Source organism: Plasmopara halstedii (genome assembly GCF_900000015.1).
Source record: "Plasmopara halstedii genome assembly, contig: Scaffold_526, whole genome shotgun sequence".
In the NCBI taxonomy this organism is placed as follows: Eukaryota; Oomycota; class Peronosporomycetes; order Peronosporales; family Peronosporaceae; genus Plasmopara; species Plasmopara halstedii.
The window spans coordinates 464,909-471,676 of NW_020187446.1; positions in this window are offsets into that span (position 1 = coordinate 464,909).

Genomic DNA, 6,768 nt, shown 5'->3' on the forward strand with positions numbered 1-6,768 from the left:
TACTCTCCATAACAGTCTCCTTCTCATTCTCTCCACTATCGAAATTAAGACTCTTGGAGGTAGCGGATTGCGATCCACTACATCCGTACTGGTTATAGTATAGAACGTAAGGTCGGTGACCTTAGTAAGCTTTTTTTAAGCAAGAGATACGGCAGCCCGGTGCAGATGCTGTAGGTTGAGAAGCTCGCATAACGCGATCAAAGCGTTGAGTTTCAGCATTCCTCATATGTTAGCTGGGGCATAAGCAGTGCTGCGGCACTGGGCAAAAAGATCTGCAAAAAATCTATGTGCTTGACTGTGAACAATAGAAGTTCTGTTTGTGGTGTATGCAGGTTGACAACCAGTGGGAGCTCTGTCACGCTCGCATGGGATATCCAAAAGAGAGCGGTTTGGCTCAATCTCAGCGTGTTACAAACGATAAGCCAGCGGAATGTGACTTCAAGACTTAATGCGGTAGATGCATGAAGAGGGGGCAGACAGCGACACCATTCCCATCCCAACCGACGTCTTAGACATCACGCGTATTGGAGTTAGCTCATACCGATGTGATGGGATCAATGCGAACGGTTACAAAAGAAGGTATACATTTTGAGCTGACATTTGTGAATAGTTTATCACGTAATGTGGTTGCGTACATCACAAACAAACAAGAGCAAAGTCGCTACTAAGCTTGCCGAGTTCAAGGCACTTCTTACGAGAACCAATAAGGAGAATAAATCAAGTGTCTCCGCTCTAACAGGGAGGCGTACTCGGCACGGTATCACCGGCGTACTATATTGTTCAAGTCTTAGCAGCGCAGAGCGAATGAACGGATGAACGGTTCGATTATGGAGAAGGCTCAATGCATGCAGCGCTACAAGGGTCAACGACACGGTGGGCAGAAGCTGTGAGCACCGCAGTGTATCTGATTAATCGGTCTGCAAGTACTTCGCGATCGAGCATCACGCCATTTGAGGAAGGCTCTGAGAGAAGCTGCGTGTGTTTTGACCCCCAGGATGCGATCGCGTCGATAATGCTACAATGACGAAGCTTGATCCCAGGAGGTTTGAGTGTGTATTTCTCATATACGCAGTAAAACAAAGAGCTACGTCGTGGAAGCGTCTACTGCCAAGGTAGCATGATAAGCTTGACGAGCGTGGAGTGAACAATATATACGATACACTGTACCCAGGACAAGAACGATCATCCATGCTTCCAAAGAGAGGGTGCAGCAGTAGCCCCGATTCCGGTTGACCGACGTCCGTTGCTAAGTGTATCCATTGAGATCGTCGGAGGTCCGTTCACGATTATACGATGGATGGGGCCAAGTTGAAGCTGGATAAAAGTGTACAACCGCCTCTGGCACTGAGAGATGAGACACCGACCGGGTAGAAATTGGCAGAATACCGTGCTCTGCGACTGTTTCTTCGGGAGGATCGTCGGTATTCCGTCCGGTAATAAAACAATCAAGGCATTCTCGGGAGCCCGTATTTTTTCTAGATGCTGGAAATGGATGATGAACAAATGTCAGAAGGGTGCAATAGTCCACTATTCTCAAAGCGCCCCAGAAACGATGGGGATGGATTATTTGCTGACGCAGTATTAGCATACGCGGTATGGATCGACGGCGCTCCTGACACTCCAAACGTGTTTGCCGGAGCAGTCACAAGAATTGAGGCAATGACGTGGCGGGAGACAATGACAGTGGAACTGCTATCACACGAAAAGAATTGTACTTATTTGCTTGTATGCGTGAAGCGGCTCAGTCGGTTGGGTGTCGGTGGGTCTCAGCCAAGAAGCCTGACGAGAGCGGACGGGTTATACGCACGGCTGGCGGCTAAGGGCTTAGACTACAAGTACAATGTGGATGTCTCTTGGACGTACCCCCTGTGGCGAATATGAGCTCAATTCGTGTTGTCTTGGCGGTATGCGCCGCAGAAGCTTATGAGATTATGGAGCAATTATATGCAGACATAGCATTTCTGAACAGCAAATTATAGGACCGTGTATACATGAAGGTACCGTCCAGCATCAAGAACGCTGGACATCACGTCTACTAAATAAGGTCATTTGTGGATAAGAGCAAGCAGCATGCGCCTGGAACGACACTATGCACGGTGTCATCGTGAAGAATAATTTCACCGGCTGTGGTGCCGATCAGAGCGCGTATGTGGAGATAGTTGGTGACGCGAAAACTACCTTGGAGATGGAGATCGACCTCAACAAGAGTGCTGAAGCGCTGATGATCGAACGAACACGGTATATCGACGATGCAATGGAGCGATTAGTCAGCAGAACGCCGAGGTGATCGGCAGTCCTAGTGCTTCCATCCTCAAGTTGCCGAACGATCAGTTGCTAGGAGAAATGCAATAGCTCCTGTAATGCAATATAGACCCTTTTGATCTCTAACCGAATGTCCAATGTAAATTTCGACGTGTACCAGACGGACACTGCCTACGTGGTACCGCAGCTGTCACGACTCCAAGAGAACCCGGAAATACAGCAGTCACGAGCTGCAATTCGTGTACTTTGGTACCTGGAGACAACACGCTTGCATTGAATCGTGTAAGTTCACGGACGCCGATTGAAATAGCAACATTGACGACAGGCGTTCCGTATCAGGCGTGGTGATCAGGATCGGAATAGTCCGGTGGTCTTCAGATAAAGTTTCAAAGAACAGTGGCGCTGAGCTATGCGAAAACAGAGTGCACGGCGCCTAGCTTATTCAACCAAGAGGTTCTGTGAACGCGCGCGACGTTAAAGGACCAGGGCGCTGCTATCCAAATCTTGGAAAACAATTAAGGGGCAATAGAAATGGCCGAGAATGCTGGTTATCATGCCAGAACCAAGCATGTGAACATCATGCATCACTTCACGAGTGAGGACGTTGAGAAAGGGACGGTCAGAATTGGCTACGTCGACATGAAGAACCAAAACTTGCGGATTGCTTACCAAGGCGCTCTGGACCAAGACGCTCAAGGTTCTATTGGAAGGACAGATATTAATTCTAAACTTGAGCCTAAGTGTATACAGCATTAGCGATGAGTGGTGTGTTTATGATAACGCCACTCAATGCATGTGCGGGACAAGCGATGACGTCACAAGAATTAAGGTGATGCGTATGGCAAGAATCATGGTTACAGATATTGTTGCAACAAAGTGACACTTATTCATTGGTCTATAAATATCAGGTTTCATTTAGTACTTAGAGGTAGTACAGCATAGCAAACTAAGGACCATTATTCTTTATAAATATTCACTCTGGTTTTTACCAGCGAACCAACTTGGTATCCCTTCAAACACAGATATATGTATGAGGCGCATCATAACTATTCCAGAACATCGCCGATCAGCGGGAAAATCCCGCAAAAGTCAACTTTATTGCAGTGCAGTATCTCAAAGAAATTTGAGGAAGTGGCTTGGCCTGTGCAACCCTCATTGCAAACTTTGCTGATATTTCACGACCCTCACTGATATATTGGAACAGGATGTCATATATTGTTTAGCTACGGCAGAGTCAGCGATACTTCAGGCAATTCGAAAGTCTTTTAGGGGTCTTTCCTTGGATCTTCTCTATCTAGATCAGCATGTACACATCATGAGTAAGACCTTAGCCTTAACCGTAAGCTGCGCTTCACTTCAAGCAGATGCAAATGAGCACGTAAGCCTAATGAGTCGCCCGCTTCAATTGGTCCGAAAAAAAATTAGTTCGTGACAAGGAGGTGTTCGCTGCAAAGTGTGTTATGTCAAGTTTCAGTAATCTGCATGATTCAAAACAACTTATAATCTATCCAGCTCATACTGACATCTTTATCACACTTCTCGCTGAGTACGGCATGGTTGTTATCCTTCTCTGCTGAATATACCTTCAAAGAAAGTACGAGCCGGGTCGGTTTAATTTCGTAGCAGACGCGCTTTTCTGTTCTTCACATTATGAGATGTCGCATGTCTCGATCATGACGTTGCGCATCACATCTTGCGTTGTGATACGACGCAACACATATTGCGAGGTTTAAGCTTAAAGAAGAATGATGATTTCACCGATGTCATTTACGGAGGGTTCGGTAGCGCATTTACACCGCAATATGTTCCTTCTCCCAATGATTGCTGTATTGCAGCACTGATCGATCGTGTTAAGGTAGCTACCGCACGATGAGAACATCAGGTGCAATTCTTGGTGTAATTTACAATAAATAGATACAACTGCATTTTGCTTTAGACTTGGAATATAGTAATGTCGATGTTTGTCGTAGTTGGCTCCAGAGAGCTGTTGAACAAGATGGAAATGCTGGCGCGATGCGAGGAAAGCACACACGTGGATGAATCGGTCCAACATGCATCACTGGACGTAGTCGACAAGCTCATGTGAACAACGCCTGCCATCGCGCTTAAGGTCGTTGATCGGATCAATGATCAGCTTGTATCGGCCTTCGTCACAGCATCTGGTATTAAATTCTCGCTGTTGCATGGGCCCGAAACAATGATGCAACCACGGTATTTTTCCATGGAGTACACAAGCTTTTTGTGAAGGTGCAAATATGATGAGAAGGATAGTGGATGCGTTTCTCTTCATGAGATCTAATATGTGGGCTGTTTGGTATTAAAATAGGCAAAAGATACTTTACTGAGTAATCGATCAGACTGGCTAGCTCAGCGAGGGTCGCCAAATAATAACGTTTTCTTAGTAACGGTTGACTGTTGGAAAGAATAAACGTACCACTTTGCTCATAGACGAGCTTAAGGAGAACAAATTTATAGTAGATCGATCGAATCAACGGGGTCAACTAATTCTTAGCAAAAGTCAAGGGGAAACCCTCATTTAGTGCGCTTATCAGATTTTAAGGTGTCAAGTTGCCACACACACTTCTCTCTCAATGGAACATTGGTGATATATAGACCCAACATTGTGGCCATGGAAGGCCGCTGAAGTGCAAGTCCGCAGGAGCGCAAGGTCGCAGAAGTGCTTTGATGCGGGCACAAAACTGCTATAGCTTTGATAGTTGATATTGTACTGCCCGTTATCAATTTATATGATATGCACAGTGCCTTGAGCTAAGTAAAAAAGATGAAGCCTAGAGATACAAAAGCGAAGCGTTGCACGACGGTGATATCATGAGATCGACTGAGTAGTACAGGAGAGGGTGCCGATCATTCGGTCGGAAAAATGAGTCCGTCAACAAGGACACTCACAGAGCACTGAGTGAGATGAGTGAGATGGCAACTATCATAGTTCGTTTTGTTGTAGCCAAATAACTCGCAACATGTTGTGACGAAAATCCAACACTTATTACCTCGGACCAAGGAGTGACTCAGGAAGTTAGCCTGGTGTCAAGAACCAAATATCGCTTCTCACCTGTTGAGGACCTAGAATATTTTCCAGGTAATTGGGTTTGACAAGTTTGGTACTCAATTAATGTGTCAGACGACAGGGACAATCATTGAAATTTCGGAGGCTCTAATAAATCCGGACAGTGTTTTAAAGCTGGAGCGCAATCCGGTCTTATACCTATAAACAAGCTACGATCTCATCTTAGTTACACTTGGCTGGAGCACCACGAACTATGTATGGACTAGAGATCGAAAATGACAGTATCAACGCTTTGTAAGTATTTAGTGAGTCATGTAAATCCCTTTGTTGAATAGCAGAACTTTTAGCACGGACATGAGATTGCTACAGCTTTTTTACATCGCACTGTTTCGTACTGACTAGAGCCTTAAAGATACCGAACGTCAAGAGCGACTATTCCTTCCAATTTCAAGCTGTTAGCTTTTTCAAGAAAGCAAAAAAAACTTTAGTTGAGAACATGATGGCTCATCTCCGCTGAAAGAAATCTTCCCTTTGCCGCGGCCTAATGATATTTTCTTGTTCTAGCTTGTATAAATAGCTTTCTGGCTTGCGAAAGAAAGGGTGTTTAAGTTGCGATGACCAAAGCGAATCGCAGCAAAGGCAAGTCATTGTTATAATAAGTTGCAAGGTCTGTTGCTGGTGTTATGAAGTGCGACCCAGCCACGCCGCATTTGTTGAGGTATTTTTGCATAAGACCACGTCCACCGTGTATCATCACAGTGATTCGAGCCGCTGAATAAATTCGCTTGTAGAAAGAAAGTCTACAACTGTATAGTGGGATTGTTGTTTTACATCTCTTTCTCCCGTGGCAGTTCCTTTCAACCGTGAAAAATGATCCCATGAAATTGCAAATAGTGCGATCACTGATAGAAGTAGGAGAAGCTGAACTAACTATACGTCATAGCTCCGTCTATCATTAGAACGCGTTAGTACTTAGTATCCGGAGCAAGACGGCTTCTCAAAAGAACACCACGGATTCTAGTTACTTTTTGTCAAAACAGATCACGAAATGGTGACAAGAGATCCGTCAATGGTGTCGTCTTCAAATTGTGCGGTTTTCATGGCATTTCCGTGCTTATTGAAGTCATAATCTGTGTCACTGGATAGTAGTCATCAACAAAGAATCGGATCAACATGCCCATTCTTTTGGGCAAAGCAAGTAGCGGGTTTGGAAATGGTCTGAAAAAATCTCGACTTACTGTGTCAGGATAGTTAGTGACAAGCCGCATTATGCCCGCAACTTCTATTCTCTATTCGCTGCCATATCTCAGACAAGAAAGAAAGGCACGACAAGCTGTCTCGTTTACAGTTCTCACGACATCGTAAATGAGTACTACCGACTCATGCAAGTATATGATATTCGCTTGAAAACAGTAAGTATCAAATTTATGGCTAGATAACATAATGGTAATGTAAAGGACTGCAAATCCTTTAATGACGGT